The sequence below is a fragment of the Condylura cristata genome, unplaced genomic scaffold (genome assembly GCF_000260355.1).
Source record: "Condylura cristata isolate star-nosed mole 26May11 unplaced genomic scaffold, ConCri1.0 scaffold00001, whole genome shotgun sequence".
In the NCBI taxonomy this organism is placed as follows: domain Eukaryota; kingdom Metazoa; phylum Chordata; class Mammalia; order Eulipotyphla; family Talpidae; genus Condylura; species Condylura cristata.
In genome coordinates this window covers 19,062,906-19,080,879 of record NW_004567102.1, presented here as the reverse complement: position 1 = coordinate 19,080,879, position 17,974 = coordinate 19,062,906, and the positions used below count along the sequence as shown (strand labels likewise).

General features: G+C 37.2%; 1 protein-coding gene across 1 annotated transcript in view; it reads left to right on the top strand.

Annotated features, from left to right (window-relative positions):
* HMGCLL1 (3-hydroxymethyl-3-methylglutaryl-CoA lyase-like 1) overlaps positions 1–17,974 on the top strand; it is a 139,197-nt gene that overhangs the window by 41,854 nt on the left and 79,369 nt on the right. The window lies entirely within an intron of this gene.

Sequence of the window (17,974 nt, the reverse complement as noted above, 5' to 3'; positions counted from 1 at the left end):
GATTACTTTCTCATCCCATCCTGTGGCTTCCTTTTTCTGTGGTGTCCTGATCCAATTACCTCCCCAATTGCTCTGTTTTTCTGTCATCCCTGGCAACATTTCAGCACTGTGAAGTTTTAAGTTTCCCCTAAGATTTGGCCTTCAGTAATTTTTTTTCTGCCTATGCTCTCTTCTTTACCTAGTTTTCCCCCATCAACAGTGCCTTTTATGACTATGGAATATCTGTTTGTATTTCTCTTTGACAAGCCTCCTCTAGTCATGCCACCAGGGTCTCAAACTCACTGGGTTCAAAATTAAATTCATTATTTTCTACCCGGTTTTGTGCTAATAGTTAACTCTTCTCTTTGGTATCTTGGACTTGAATCTGCAAAGTTCTATCTTGTATATCTCGTTAGTGAGTTGAGTTGGTTACTGACTCAAAAATTCTTCAGTAGAACCTATACATGTCTCTTCTTTTCCACCGATGCATTATTAACCCACATCTTATTGATAGCCAGTGTGACAGTCTCCTAAATGGTATTTATGAGTGCTGTTTCCCCCTTAGATGTTGTGTTCACTGTTTCTAAAATAATCTTTTAGAAATACCAGTTTTCTCAACCTCACATATTAGGTTCTTAGAATTTCTCTTTCCCCATTGAAAGTTTGGATACTTTGTCTTGACATTTTAAAAATTTCTATACTTGACCCTTTATTTCCTTGCCAGCTGTAACTCTGTTTTCCTCCTCCACTTTTTTGAAGCCTCTACCAACCAACTGATTTTGTCCTATTTACATGTCCTGCCTCACTATCTATATTGTATTTTATCTATACTTGCTAAGGTGTATTTCCATGTCTGCATTGCTCTGAAGTTATAACAGGATGTTCTAAAGCGTTGAAACCTTTTTAAATATAAGGCATATATAGCAACAGAAGCCAAAATAATATTTATAATAATATGTTGCTTTTCAGAGATTCAGTATTCAAATGTCTGTTAGTTTTATTTATGCTCAAAAAACTTTTCTTCACAATCCCAATTATCATTGTTTATCTTTTATCTTCCAAAATAGTTTCCAGTTACCTACATCATAGAATGTAAAGCTTGTGAAGAAAGTGATGTGAGTCTCCTACTTATCAATGTATCCCCAATTCATCAGCATAGCCCCAGTATCAGGAGACCAGTGAGCAGGTTCTCTGTAAATAATTGTGACATGAGTAATGATTCATCAGTCACTGCAGAAATGATATACTGTTTTCAGGTTTGGGGGAATGAAATTCACAAGTGTTTCCCTCTAGAAGACACAAATACATTAATTTGATGATGTTATTTGTACTGCAATAGCTGTTACTATTTTACTAGTTGTCATTCATTTTAAGGAAATTTGACAATCTTTTATCAACTTTAAGTTTTTGTGAAATTATTTAATAGAGTATACTTTACATACGTTGGAGAACTATTAATTAGGTTATTATAACTGTAGGGTTAAGGTTACCCTAGTGACACTCTTGGTAGCATTCTAATATTATAGAGTACTGAAATTGTTATTTTATTCTTCAGGCTAATCAAGTGCATAACCAGTAATGTTTAAAAGGATTTTAGAACACTTTCTGGAAGGCCACAATTCTTGCAGAATAAGTTAAAAGAAAAGATGTATAGAAAAGGAGGGGCAGTCCTCTCTGACAGTAATAGGACCTTGCGACCTCACATTAAGTAGTTACTTGTGAAGAGATCATAAAATAATATGATTTATTCTGGGTTTGTACCCAAGTTGAATTGGGGATTTAGCCTAATGAGATTTAATGAATTCTTCCTGGACTCACAGTATTACTGAACAAATGACAGAATTCCCCTGAGCACCTGAGGACAGCTGCAGTGAGGAAGACTACCTCTGGTTTTGTGTTCCTGTCTGCATTCCACCTTGAACTTGAGCAAGAAAGTTAATCTCTTTGAACTTTAGAAATCCCAGCACTGGGAGCATGTGAATGGGTCCCTGTGTGTGAGTGCCCCGAGTCCACAAAACCTGGCTCCTGACAGTGCTCAGAAGTGATACCTAACTGAAAATCTGACTGAAGATGAGTCAACTATACTAACCCTGAACTCCAGACATATTAGCTGACTTTTTTTCTGTTACGTAGGCTTTAATCTTAAAAATTGAAGTATATGTTTACTTTAAATATTGGATTGGGCCCAACTTATAATTAAAGATCCTCATTTTTCAAATATGAAAGAGTAGCAGATACTCCATTTTTATTGTGCTATCATTGGTTTATATTACTGTATATGTTTCAGAAGATTAAGTTCTAACTCTTCAGGTGGATGTCACCACCCCACCATCAAGGCACCCATAGTCCTTTACCTTAGTGTCTTAAACCCCTGTCCCTCCTTCTCCACCTAGTAGTAGTGATTTTATGGTCAGACTTCTAGATTTTTTTTTCTTTTCATTCATTTTGTGTGACCCTTTGTGATCTCTCTACATTCTACATATGAGTGAAACCATCTGCTATTTGTCTCCATCCTTTATTTCACTTAGCATAATTCCTTCCAGTTTTGTCCCTATTGTCACAAATGGTAAAAGTTCATCTTTTTTATAGCTGAGTAGCATTCCATTGTGTGCATACCACACTGTTAAATGAATTTCAAACCAAAAACAAAGTGTCCTAAAATAAATCTCATGCAGAGGAGGATGTCTGTGTCAAAGCTGTTATGAAACTCATTCTTTAAGGTTATGCCAGACACTTACTAGATAACATAAAAAGTATTTTAAAAGGATAACATTGCAAAAGGAATTTTGCAATTTGATAATCTATGGTTCTGTGTTAGATAATATTATGCTTGAATGGTATAATGGTTTTTTTATTGTTGTGGTTGGAAGGTCCTCATCATGTAACTTCTGATATCCTTGTTTTTATGCTAACAAAGGAAATCTTAAATCAGCAGAGTTAATTCATAATGCTAATTTCCCTTTTGAAATTTTATATCATTGTTTCACTTTTGAAGAAAATCTTAACAGATTTGTTTAGCATAAAATATTGTCTGAGATTTATGACAGAATACTCTTTGTACAACAGTGTGACTGCAGTTATCTGAAGTTACTTCTGCTTCTAAAAATCACATCTCATAAACATCAAACCAGAGAATCCAGCAGACATAACATTTACTTGAAAAAAGTCATAGACAGAAGAATACATGCTGTTCAACTCCATTTATATGAAGTTCAGCACAAGACCATAATAATCTGTGGTAATAGAAATCAGTCTAGGGATTACCTCTGGGAAAGTAACATTGAGAAAGGGGAGGAAGGAGACTCCCTAGGGAGTTTTGAATTGGATGGGTGAGGAGCATGAGCATGGATGCATGGAATTGTATCAAGGTGGAAACTTCAGTGTAGGCACTTTATTAATGTCATGTTTCTCTACACAATTTTAAGTAAATTGAAAATAAAGACAATCACAGCTCTAAAATGGTATTCCAGTAATTATCTGCATCTTCTTCCATTTCTCCCCTCAAACATAAGTCATGGGAATCAAGTTTTCTAGTTTGTGTTTAGATTGCTGCTTGTTAAGTTAGTTCTTTTTTTAGCATTGTAAAATTTTTTTACAGTTTCCCTCCAACTGTTTGACTTGGCAGTAGCTTTCTAACTAAAGCAACTAAAAAAAAGTTCCATGGTAGCAGGGAGCCATATAAAACAAGATCCCACACCTATAATCTAAATGACCAGAGAAGATAAAATACCTGCCAGTAAAAAAATACATGTTCTTTATAACTTACTCGGAAAAAAGGTCTCCTTTAAATGACATCTAAGAACATTTGAAATGAGTCTACATAGTCCCTTATATCAATGGAACAAATATCAGAAATCAAGCATGTTAATAAAAATAGAGAGGTTTACTGAGGCCTTGGGATGTAACTCTTAGTATTAAGCTATATAAATAACTATAAATACAACCGTTTTTGAAAGTGACCTAGAGTTGAACATTTCATCTGTCCTTTAACCATTTGGTTTTCAACATTTTCATTCCTATGTACGATATAAATGAACATTATTTATCTAAAAGTTACAATATAGTAAACATTTATAATAGCATATGTTTGTATGTCATATGCAAACCCTCATTGTATATATAAAATTTTCCTTTTTAAATTTTAGCTGTTGAAATAGGTGGATCACAGGTCTTGACACATCACCAAAGCTAGAAATAAGATTTTTTTCCTATAAAATTTGAAAGAAATGTAAAAGAACTAAAAATTATTTACCAAAGCAGAATAGCACTTAAAAATGTGGGATAAGTACTTTGTAAGAAAAAAAAGAACGTGCAAACTTGTTTTTGCCTTTTACTGTGTGGTAGTTGGTTCTTTATTGTAATGAAAATATATTTACTGGATTGAAGTTTAACATTCAGATTGACTTTTGAGATCTAGGTAGTTGTAATTCCTGCTACTGGGAACCCTCCTGGTTTCTTTTCCTGGCCCTGCTCATTTTGAGGTAGTTTGTGTCTGAGAAAGTAAGAAAGGTAGTGACTTACAGGGTGTGTGTGGGTGCCCACATACGTGCATGCATGAGAGAGAGAAGGAGAATATGAACATATACAGAACCCCCAATTTTTTTTTTGTCTGTGAGGCCACATGAGAAACAGTGAGCTGGCAGGAAATCTTTGCAGTCTGAGAGGTGTTCAGGTGACTCATTTGTTGGCTTTTGCCATCTTCCCAAGAGGATTCTGGCGAAATTGATCAAGACTGAATTTCCATTTCATGAAGTTACAGGAATACTTGTCTCTAAATATATTGGGGGAACAGGTGGGGAATGAGATTTCACCCAACTCTGTTCAGAGAAGACGTGGACTACTCAAATTCTCTGTTTAGTACATCTGTACTACATAATGAAATTACTAATAGATACTGAACTGTTGCCCTGCCCCCTACTTTTAAGTTCTTTCACGTATTTTTCTTCTGTTGTAGAAATGAGTATGTTGAATTTCTACAAGTCAAATAATTGTGTACTCAAAATTTGATCTAAAAGAAGTACTAGACAATGTGTTCTCTAGTAAATTACCATAAATAGTTATTAAAAGTTAAATACGGATAAAATTGTGCTGTGAGAGTTATATCCTCATAGATAAAGTGTTAGTTTTTCTTTAAGTATATATATACATACATACATACATACATACATACATACATACATATATATATATATATGCATACAGAACTGGGGTACAGGCCAGAGGTGCAGAGGGTGAGAAGATTCACCAGAGATAGTGGGAAGCAGAACAGGCAGACTGACAAAGAACACTGCTGAGGGGAGCAGCAGATGGGTCAGGAGAAGTCTGCCATGCCATGTGGGTCAGCTCCCTGGCTGGGGATCGAACTCATGCTGCAGTGGCTGCAGTAGCTTCATAGTGCTGTGCAACACCAAGGAGGGCCCCTAAAATGTTAGCTTTTCAAGAAAATAGAAAACATTTAACTAAAGTGGGTCATGAGCCAGTTGCCCCCATCAACAGCCCAGCCACTAGCAACATTTCCTGTCTTTCAGCCTTGATGAAAAATTTGTGCTCCTTTATTCTGAGGACAGGATATACCCAGTACTTACTAAGAGAGCAAAAGAACAACAACAAGCAAAAGAAGCTCACATGTAAAAGCTAGACCCCAGCCCCTAACCCAGGGCAGGGGGTCATTCAGATTCCTCCCCTTTCCTCTCTTGGGTAATACTTTTTAAGTAAAACTATGCTTTACTTCTAACATCTCAATCTCAGAATTCTTCCATAATCCATGCCAAGCTAACCCTCCTGGTCCTCACCAAATTACTATATTGCTCCTTCCTTTTGTTCCTAATACTTAATGGTATGAACCACACTCTTCAGATTGCATTAATAAGTCTAGTGTTTTATCATACTTACGTACCTTGTGGCAAAGCTAACTGTATCCTAACTGTTTGTACAAATATACATGTATGTGTGTATTCAAATATGTGCAGAATAGCCATGTGTCTCTGTAAACAAGTAAAAATAATGCTGGGGCCCTCCCTGGTGGTGCAGCGGGTTAAAGCACAGCACTGAGAAGCTAAAGCCACTTCCTCATGAGTTCGATTCCTGCCTGCCCCGGAGGTGACCACATGGCGTGGCAGACCTCTCCTGACCCGCCCGCTGCTCCCCTCAGCAGTGTACTTCGTTGATCTGCCTGTTCTGCTCCCCACTCTGTCTCTGGTGAAGCCTCTCGCCGCCCCTGAGCCTCTGACCTGTACCCCAGTTCTGTATGAACAAATAAATAAATCTTAAAAAAAAAAATAATGCTGGTACTTTTATTATCATCATAACAATCCCAAAATTTCATGATTTAATAACAACAGTGGATTTTTGCTTAGGTGTTCTGTGAATCAAAAATTCAGAAGTGGTTCGTGTCGGCCAGGGGTTTCTCAAAAGTGGTGGCCAGAACTGGAAGGCACAGCGGGGGTGCTGAAACAGCCTGGCCTCTCTTTTGCATGTGTTCTCAGAGCCTCTTACATGGTTCCCCTCTGCATGAGGTAGTCTGTCCTCCCAGACAGCATCATGGCTTAGACATGTAAGGAGGCTCAGGGACCTATAGGTGAGTGTTCAAGCTTCAGGCACAAATACACGTCATGTATCTGTTTGGTGGGGTAGTTGCAGTGTGACCTTATTTCAGAGCAAAGGGGCAGTGGTTACTGGTTGATCAGCAGTGTCCTTTTAGAGGAGTACAGGGAGGGAGGAGTAATATGGGAGCCATTTTTATAATTAGAAGACATTTGTGTTTTAACAACTGCTCTAGTATTTGGTTATGTGTTTTCTTACTCATAATTAAACCACAAATATCATCGATAGGAAGACAGATTCTTCTCTCAGAAAATCCCAAATTCTTGATACATGCTTAGCACTGTCAGACTGCCAAACAGTCTACCAACTCATTTCACAAACTATTTGGCCTTCAGTGGAATTCAAGTTGGGCAGGGGTGTGCTGCCCTGCCATTTCCAGAAAAGAGACAGAAAAAGGCTCTTCCATCTCTCTCATCCTCATGACAGCTTACCACAGGAGAAACAGAGTGGTAAAACTGTCTTACGCTTTCTTCTTCATAACCACTTTTACCCTGGAGTGATGGCAGATTTTCTCTGTACACCAACTTATAAACATGTAGCCTAAGTTAAGAGAAAGTCTGAGAAAGGGAGAATCATCTCATGCCTGAGTCACCATCTTCTCTGTAGAACGCCATTTCCATATAGCCTTGAAGCTATGCCATCCCTACTTGGACGGACCCAGAACAGTCCCACCTTCTGGAGTGACACATTTTGAGAGGTTATGGTAACATATTTGGAATGTTGGCACACAGTTTAGTCCAGAGTGTCAAATTATTTAGGTAATGTCTACATACTTTGATAGAATAAGAACAGGAAGTCCTCCCCTGCCTCAGAATAGATGCCATTGTACTCCAGAAATGAAAAGTAGCTATTAGATTTATGGAGTTTTATGTTAAACACTAATATTCTGCATTATTTTAAGTTCCTGTGTGAAAATGTAGCTCTGATTTGTAGTCACATTTTTTCTCCTTTTAAATAAGAAGACTAATCCATGTTATGACAGTACTACCAGGAACATTCTATAATATAGTGGTGAATTTTCTTTATATATTCCAGCGTTGCTTATGTAATAATGGGTATACAGGGCTTACTGTGACTTTATAAATCAATGAGGTTAAACCCTGCTTGCTTCTGCTCAAAGGATGGAGGGTGGTTTCATCATTTTCTGTCCTTCTGAGCATTCATTAACCTGCAGTGCAATATTTAAAGTTATTCCATTGTGCAATTACAACATTGGTATTATTATCACATAGGGCCAGCAAATTGCCAGTAGCACGTTCACAGGTTTTTGAGCATTACTTTTGTCTGTCTCAGAAAAGAACAAGGAAATATGAAAGAAAAAAAAAAAACTGGTCAACATAGGGAGCACTTTTTCTTTATTTAAGGTTATACGTTGCAATAAAATTGAAATAATTATTTGCTAACATTGTACATGTCACTTAGCATTCAACAACATTCAACATTTTGCTGTAGATAAGATGCAGTTTTATTACATCTTAAGATTTACAACAGAAAATCTTAAATAATTAAGAACAATATTAATAGATTCTTATTTTGCATGCCAAAATTATCCTTAAGGATATTTTTGCCTTTTTCTTCCATGAGGTTAAACTGTTATAGTTGAACATGAGGTTAAACTTGATTATATGCAAGAATTTATTATTTTCAGCATGCACTATTTTTCTGATTATTTTTTCTTATTGAAGTAACACTAGTTTACAACATTGTATATAATCCACAGAAGTAAGATCATATATAGTGAAAGTATACTAGGACTATAGCTTTGATGGAGGTGTGTGAAGCAGTGTGAAGTTGTACTTCTAAATTATACAGTTATATAAATTAATGGCCCACCAATTAAATTTGAATGAAATTAAAAGTTTTAGAATAATACAATGTCCTCTAGTGTCATTTTCAGTATGTTTTTATTGCTGATATACTGGACATTCTTTTGAATAATGCTAATGATTTTAAATATATCTTAGACAACTTCAAATTTCTAATTTTTAAACTTCACAAATTATACTTAAGGGGCTTTAATTGTTCCAACTGCTGACTTTAATATTTACCTTTTACGTTACATATATAGTGTATTCTTTAAAGTATCATGTTGAGGTAAATGTATTTTTTTTAAAGATTTATTTATTTAGGCATTCAGAACTGGGGTACAGGCTAGAGGCGCAGATGCTGTGAGAGGATTCACCAGAGACAGAGTGGGGTGCAGAACAGCAGATCGATCAATTACACTCAGAGGGGAGCAGTGGATGGTTCAGGAGAGGTCTACCGTGCCATGTGGGTCACCTCTGGGGCAGGAATTAAATTCATGCTGAAGTGGTTTTAGCTTCTTAGTGCTGTGCTTTAATTCGCTGCACCACCAGGGAGGGCCCATAAATGTATTTAATATCACTTTAGAGCACTAGTACTGCTTACCCTAGACCAAGAACTGATGTAATTTTGAGGCCACAAATACAAATTGTAACCCTGTTTTTAGGTAAGGTTGATATGGCTTTTATTCATTTTTTTTTCATATATAGAAAGAAATACATTTCTTAATAACCAAAAATTAGTCATTTGCCGCTTACGTCCTCCAAGTTGCAGGTTTCCTGAGGTTTTAGTGGCTGTGTGTCTGTTGTTTAGATATTAGCATATTCATTTTTTGATGCAAAAACAGAAGCACCTTAGTATAACCTGTGAAGTTGTTGCACCTATATTTGACTCATTTGACAAGATTCAGCAAAGTATTTTATTCTCTCTATGCCTTGGCTCCTTCCAATTGAGTCATTCATTGCTTTTATGGCATCTCTATTACAAAACTCAGTTGAATTTTGTGTTGGATTCAAAATTAAAGTAACACATAGTTACTAGCAATAGCTATAATATCCACCTAATGAAGTAATTATAAAGTTAAAATAGTGGGAATGAAATCACCAAAAAGAAATTAAAACATTCACAAGGGTTTTAAAATCAAGTGAGTATCCGTAAATTATAGTAAAGTATAATGCCATAGTCACAGTACAGTAAGCAGTTTGACATTGCCACCCTGCCCAACCTGTTATGTCATCTATATGTTCTTTACCAAAATGAGGTCTCCGGGTCCGCGTGAGGGCCGGATCATTCAGTTTGATCATAAAAGCTATTAGAATGAAGGCAGCTCCTGCCATCATAGTAGTCCCTTTGTTCTCAGCCCTTACTGTCAGTGAGTTAACCTCCCAGGAAAAAAACAAGACCTTCTCTTTCATTAGCATATGTAGCCACTGTTGGCAGACTTGTGAAGTGAAGAAAGTCTAAAATATGGTGGGGAAAACTAATTTATTATGAGTAAAATTCGATACAGTATTTGAAAAATTACCTCCACTTCCAAGCATGGGGAAATAAATAGCATAGTTGACAGTTACTATCAAATACAAAAGCATGACGTATGATAGGTAACACAGTTGAGTGGAAAGAAAATTATACTTGGGTCTTCAGGCTTCTTTCTCCTCCTTTAGATGATTGTTGGAAACAGGGTTGTCTCCTCTGACCACCAGGAGAGTGGTCACAAAAGCCTTTGACCTGAAGGAAAAAAAAAAACAAAACTTCTTTATGTTAGGAAAATGGGAAATGTTTTTGAATAGAATGAGCAATCTGGAACATTGCTCTCCCAGTAATAACATACAATTTTGTTGGGTAGAATGGATTTATAAGTAAAAAAAAAAGAAATGAATGTTTCCAGACAATGATTTTGATGAAGATGCTGTGCTTGTATTCACAGAAAAATCCTGCAACTTGCTTTGGTCGTGCTTAAGAAACCTTCATTCCATTCAGCAGAGGGCAGTATGAAGGTCCCTAGAACACAGAGAAGATTGAATAAGGAGGTACAGGAAATTATACACCAGACCAAATTAGTTTTAAGGCTTCTGGACTTAAGAAGTTTTGTTGAGTATAGTGTCAGACCATTTTAGCAGTGGCAGCCAAGACAGGGTATTGGGTTGAAAAAAAACTGGATGTTCAATTTTCCAGAGATTTCCTGTGTTTATTATTGTAAGACTGTGATTTATTAAAACTGTCTTGCTTCTTCAAGCAGACCAAGATTTCCTCTGTGCTACTGAGGGTAAGATATATGAGGTTTATGCAAAGAGTCTGTGAATGAGACAGGGTTATGGTACCCAGGCTACAAGGCTATTCATAGCTGGGTAGGGCATTTTCACCCAGGGCTGTCAGGAAGAGCTCTGTTCTCATTTTTTCTCATTACTGAATTTACGAATGTATTACCTTTAAGAGGAGTTACTGCTCCAATTGAATTTTGAGTTATAGAGTCTGAAACCACATTATTTACATTTTTGTAGTAATGGATGGCATGTGTTGAAGAAATTGCACGTTCTTTATTCGTCTTTCCTGCTGTACTCCTGCATACGGAAAGTAAGACGTTCAGTTGTGTTTCATTTGGCGAATGGAAATTGTAGGCAAATGCCTTCTGACATTTCCTGCTTATTTTAAAGAGGATATGAATGTTATCCTGAATGATGGTGGTAGGACAAACAAAAACAAAGAATCCTTCAAAACGATATTTTAATTATTTAGCAAAACTATATTAGTGAACGGAGAAGCAGGAGGGCTATGAGTTTGTGTATTTGTTGATAAAAATAAAAATGATTTATTAAAAAGAGAATTTATAAACATAGATACACTCAGAAATGTTGTGGAATACTAAAACGAAGACATGCTAAACTTATCTCACTTCTTTCTTGATGGTAATTCTGAATGTTGAGGAAAGAGGCAACTGTTAATACTATGAACCTATATTTCATATGTTATCTTGACGACATTACTCTTGATGATCATGTGCTTTATTGAAATGTTCCATGTAGTTTGTTGCACTCCCCCCACCCCCAAATTGTCATTTCGGAATCAGAAACCTGGGATTCACTTCTAAATGATTATGAGGTTTTCTTGCATATCAGGGCATTGAATGCATTGATTTGGCCTTCCCCAAATCTCAGTGTGACTTGAATACCCTGATTTCTCAATCTTAGTAATACCTAGCATCTCCTGAAAGGTTTTGGGACTGTCTTCCTGGATCCTAGAGCAGAAAAGAAACAGAGCTTACATATAGCTGTGTATCTTATTACATAATTATAGTACATTACTGCCTATTTTCATTATACTGAGTATTAGAGCTCCATGACTTACTTCACTTTACATATGTTTGTATGTTTAACCCCACCACCACCCCTATTAAACAATATTTCACTTTTTTTTACATGTTTGACTCTGCAGATTCCACAAGTAACATATGTAAATACTTGTCTTTGTCTGAATTCTCTCACTCAGCCTAATTTGTTCAAGGGCCATCCATGTTATCCAAAGAGACAGGGTAACATCCTCTCTTAGATATGAATATTTCCATTTCCTGTGTATACCACATCTTTTTTATTCTCCTCCTTCATGGACATTTTAGTTGTTTCCTTAACTTGATTACTGTGAATAATGCTGCTAAAAATGTGGTAGTGCATATATTTTGTTAAAATTCTGTTTTCAGTTCCTGTGGGCATAGACCCATGGTAGAATTGCTGGATCATGTGATAGAACTATTTTTCATTTTTTAGGAACTTCTAATTGTTGTTCATGTTGGTTATGCTAATTTATATCTCCTGCAACAGTGAATCGAGTTTTTCTCTCACTACATCCTCATCAGCACCTGTTGTATCATCTTTCTGAACATAGCCATTCTCTCAAACACAAAGCTGTACCTCATTGTGGTCTTTAATTGCATTTTTCCAGTGATTAGTGAAAGAAGCATATTTCGCATATATGATCATCATACCCTCTTGTTGTATTGAGTCATTTATCATTATGTTATGTCCTTTGTATTTTTGACTTTTAGTACAACTTGTGTGTTAAAATCAGTTTTGTTGGATGCAAGTTTTCCTTTCATTTCCTTATGAAATACCCTATTCTATCCCTTTACTCAGTCTACATATATTTTACAGCTGAAGAATCTCTTGTAGGCAGTATATAGGTGAGTTTCTTCATTCAGTCAGTCACTCTTCGTGTTTTATTTGGAGAATTTAGTCTAGTTGCATTTCAGCTAATATTGATATGTATATGCTGTATTGCTGTTTTGTAGTTCTTCTCTACCTTGTAGTTTCATAAAGTAATTTAATGTTATGTTTGGATAGATTTCTCATTATCTTTTTGATACTGTAGACTTTTGCAGCATAGCTATTATGAGGTTCAAATATGATAGCCTGTTAATAACACTCTATCTTTATAGTTTATTTGAAAACATTCTAAAACTTTGTCTCTTTATCTTATTTTTGATTTTTTTTAAAGATTTATTTATTTGTACATACAGAACTGGGGTACAGGCCAGAGGCTCAGGGGTGGTGAGAAGCTTCACCAGAGACAGAGTGGGGAGCAGAACAGGTAGATCAACGAAGTACACTGCTGAGGGGAGCAGCGGGCAGGCCAGGAGAGGTCTACCACGCCATGTGGTCTCCTCCGGGGCAGGCGGGAATTGAACTCATGCGGAAGTGACTTTTTAGCTTCTCAGTGCAGCGCTTTAACCCGCTGCGCCAACAGGGAGGACCTTATTTTTGATTTTATATTTTAAATTCTGTATATCCCTTAAGTAATTACGATAATAATTCCCTTTTTAATTATCTTCCTACTATCTTATAAATAAGTCACTACCTTTACTAATGAGATCTATTTTCCAAAACATCTTTTCTGATACTCATTAGTGCTCTTTCAATTGAGTGTAATGAAGTTCCTCTAACATTTCTTATTAGGCTGATCTAGTGATAATGAGCTTTTACCTTTTGCTTCTGGGAAATATCTTTATTTCTTCAATTATGAATGATAACCTTGCTGGAAATATTTTCCTTTCAGGACATACTCCTTTGAATAGGCTAGAATGGCCTTCTGTTGCTCTTGCTACTTTTAAGATTCTCTTTATACAACTTATCACAGTTTAATTATAATATGTCTTGGTGTGACTGTCATTAAGTTCACCTTATTTGGAACACTCTGTGTTTCCTGGATCTGAATATCTGTTTCCTTCACCAAGTTAGGGAAATTTTTAGCCATTTATTTCTTCAGCTACATTTTGTCTCTTCTCTAGAACTTATATAATTTTGATGATATTCTGTTTAGTGTTCCATATGTGCCTAATTATATCTTTATTTTTTAAACTTCCCTTCCCTTCTTGCAGCTGTTCTTGTGAATGCTACTGCTTAGTCACCTAGCTTGCTGTTCTTCAGCTTCATCTAATCTACTGCCGAGTATCTCTAGTATATTTTTCAATTATTATGTCTTTCTGCTCTGTGATTTGTTGTGGCACTTTTTAAGTTTTGATAACTTTGCTAAGATTTGTATTATCTGCTTTCATTCTTCTCCTGATTATGGGTAGTATTTCTATATCTATATTTTGCATACATCTCTCCATTTAATGAGGGTATGTTCTCAGCATTTATCTAGTTCTTCCACTTAGAATATACTCCCTTTCTTCATTTTGCCTAATTCTGTTTTTATGTATTAGAACAGCAGCCTCTCTGTCTTGAAGGAGTAGCCTTGTGAAACAGGAGCCCTGTCTTATTCTTGATTCAAACCCAAACCTTTGTGATTGCCTCAAAAGCCTCATTTATTTTAGATCCTAATTCTTCAGGGTGTGCTGGAGCCTTTTTTGGTCACTGAAAGAATGGATGTTAGTCTGCACCTTGATATAGGCTGCTGGAAAGCCAGATCCTTGGACAGACTTTTTATAAAATATGCCAACATAAAGATTCCTGTGGGGGGTTATACCGTTAAATCGAACTAACCAGGAGGTCTAGATGACACCCTATGTTACAGTCACAAAACTACGTTACCAGTTGAGTATATATTCTCCATTCTTCCAGGTACCAGTGAGTTGAGGCAAGGCCAGAAATGAGCACTCAAGTGGTGTCTGCTTGCCTTGATTCCCTGAAGTGCCTCTGTAATCTCTAGTTGTAGAGCAAACTTGGAGCCTGTCTTTCAGATTGAAGATTCAGAGGGAGACAAACAGGTTCTTGGCAGGAAAAGTAGAGGAGTACATTTGTGTGCTGATTGTGTTGTAATCTGGGATGGGCAGTCTGCCAAGCACTGTCTGTCTGGTTAGTTTCATGGGGCACAGGAATTCAATCTCCCTTGGCTACCCAAACCATGCTGTCAAGAGGTGTCCCCTGTGTGGACGGTCTGTGCTGAGAATCAAGTGTGCTGCTGGGCATGGGGGGTGTGGCATACCCTCTGCGTTAGCTTTGGTGTTGACACCCTCTGGCTTGGTGCCTGCTCTATCCTGCATGTTTTAACAAATCATGAGGAAAAAGTCACTTTTGTGAATACACTGGTACACTTGCCAGCAAAAAAAAAAAAAAAAAAAGGCTGCCAATTTCTGAATCCCTAGAAGGAATCTAAGCTGACCTCCTCCATCCTGGCAGTCAACACTGAATCAGCAAAGGGGATGTCCTTTACACCTAGTCCTGGCACTATTCATAGTGGTGCAACTGTGCTGAATCCTGTTATAAATCTGTATGTGGGCCCTTTTAAATGACCTGTTTTGTTGCTTACTTCTTAGCTTTCTGGTACAGATGCCCCTTAGAATTTCAAAGCAAGATGTTTTAGGGACTTGCCTTTCCAGTGAGGATCACTGACTGTCACCCATCTCAAGGTGACCCATTGTCCTTTGGGTCAATTGCCATTAGCCAATAGCTCTGGGGATAGTGTCATATGAAAGAGTATATTTTGTGTGTCTATGAGATGAAGTGAAATCAGGATTTTCCTGCACTACTCTTTTTCCTCCAAATCCTTATTCTTCTCATTTCTACTTAGATTTTTTTGTTAAGGTATTTCTATTCAAAACATATTTTAAAAACTTATAAACTTATCTAGTACACTGCAAATGATTTCAAACTTTGTATAGGCTAGATGTAGTCCTCAGTGTTGACTTTAACTTCTTTTGCTTCTACATTTGACATCTTATTTAAAATGTCATTGTCAATAGCATCATCAGTGTCTTACATGTGTTTACTTCTAGGAGAGTTACGGCATTGGGTTTATATTTAAGTCTTTGACCTATATTAAGTTAACTTTTGTGAGTTATGTGAGAGCGGTTCACTTTACCTTTTACACATGTATTTCTCCTTTATTTTCCTATTGGCAGGTCAGCATAAATGCACAAAATAAGTAGCCACTTGTATCTATAATTTTGGTGTCATTCTCATTATACTGTCTGGACCAGTCATTTTTGTTCTCCCACTCCCACCCCATAGACGCAAGATTTCTATTCCAGCAAACTTAATTTTTAGAGATGAAAAGTATCTATTATATCAGTTGGTCAGTATGAATGATAGTGACCAGAGGGAATAGAACTGCTAGTCCTTAATTCTCAGATCTATCCATTCTAGCTCCTGGGGATACAGCACCATAAATAGCCCAGGAGTTCAGTTGTATATACTGTGCTCAAACCATCCAGGAACTGTCCCAAGCCAGCCCCTTCATTGGTTTAATTGATTATTCTATTAATCTGGATTCTCTTGATGCTGCTGCCTATGTCACAGCAATGATTGCTGTGCACCTATTAGTACAAATTATTCTTATTAGTATAAGGCAGTGCATTATGAATCCCTATGTTGTTAATCAAGCTTCTTTAATTTTCAAATGGTGGTACTGGAAGACACTTAACGAAGTAAGAAATATCTGGAGGATATGGAGGGGTAAATCACTGCCTATTCCAACATCTAACCAACCTACCCCTAAATGACTCATTGGTTTTCAAGACATAAGTTACTGAATCAAATACTCATATCTTTTCTCCAAAGTTACTTATCTTTAGTATTTTGGTGGTTTTGTGTTTTTTGTTTTTGTTTTTGTTTTTTTCAGGATTCTGAGCAACCAAAGTATTCTATGTCTTCTTTGACTTAATCCATTTCTTCTACAGCATGTGAATAAACAGGTGCCAAGAATAAAGTAGTGACGGACTACTGTGCTTTGCTGGTTTGAGTGCAACAGTGACCCCCTGAGGGGAGAAACCCTGCACTGTCCAAAAGTAACAAGGATGTACCACAATGTATTTTATTTTTAAAGTAAATAAGTAAAAAGAAGAAAGAAGTACCCTGATGGCAGATGTGCTCATTGAAAGAGTTCAGAACTAGTGGGATTGGGGCTGCAGAGAACAGCAGGTTATTTTCTGCTAACAAAATTACAGCACACAATTGAGTTTTTTTCCTGGTCAGTTACATGTTACCCATAGATGTGAGTTAAGAGAAGAGAGGACAACATAGAAAGGCAAGATCTGCTCATGTAATTGACTTGTGCCTTCTAGATTTTCACCTGATTCCAAATATCTCGCTTTTAGCACATCAACAAATAGTACTATATCTGCCTAATCTATTGAAACAATAGCTGATAATGTTCAGATTATGATGACAAGCTCTTCAGAAAGAAAGAAAATGATATGGTCATAAACTTGGTTCTTTATAAAGGTGTTCGAGGAAAAATAAACAGGTCAATAAACTTTTTTTTTTCTTTTTTATTTTTTGATCCAATATATGTGTTTGTCAGAGTTAGAAAACACTAGTGTTCTGTGAAGGGGAGAGGCTCTAGGTGGCGCTCATCAGCAAGGGCCAGTGATTTCATCAATGACGCCCATGTCAGGAAGCCACCACAAAACTCCAAAAAGACAGCCCCATAAGAGCTTCCAGTTTGATGCTCCAGTCACGCAAGTTGCTAACTGAAAACACAGATGCCTGTCCGAATTCTTATCAGTCAGCAGCCACAGTGCCTGCCTCACTAAGTCCACTAGGCAGTGTTTCTTTAGAACACAGCCTCTAAGCACCTTGTTCTAGAAGGCCATCAGACTCTATGGCCTTCAATGTTTAGTGTAAAACTTCCAAGTACTGACTTTACACATGGTCGTCACAAAAGAAGTCTTTTCAGGATAAGTACTATTCGGATTACTTTCAGAAGTATGTAGGTTTTCCTTACATCTTACTCATTGATGAGACATACTTGTGTTTTAGAACTGGAAAATCCCCATACTTGTGTCCTCTTCGTGTCACAGATGAAGAAATGGAGGTGCCACAGAAAATCACCTCCCCTCAGTGCCTACAGGGCACTAGGAGGGAATGGTGGTGATCATCGAGGGAAGGACAGCAGTAGCTGAATTCTTCTGACTGGCTGGAGGAAGCAGCTGCAGGTAGTTCTGAGTCCTCTTACCAAACATTAAAGGCTCCATATAGCTAAGCTAGCGTTAGGTTCTCCCTGATAGCCTAGGGGGTTAGGCTCAGAGCTACCACTGCTGTGGCCTGAGTTCAAGCCCCGGGTCCGCCGTCAGCCCGCCTGGGCCCCGGACCCGGGCCCCTAAGGCAGGGAGTAAACCTGTGTGAATGGCGGTGGCAGAAGATCTCTCCTCTCGTGT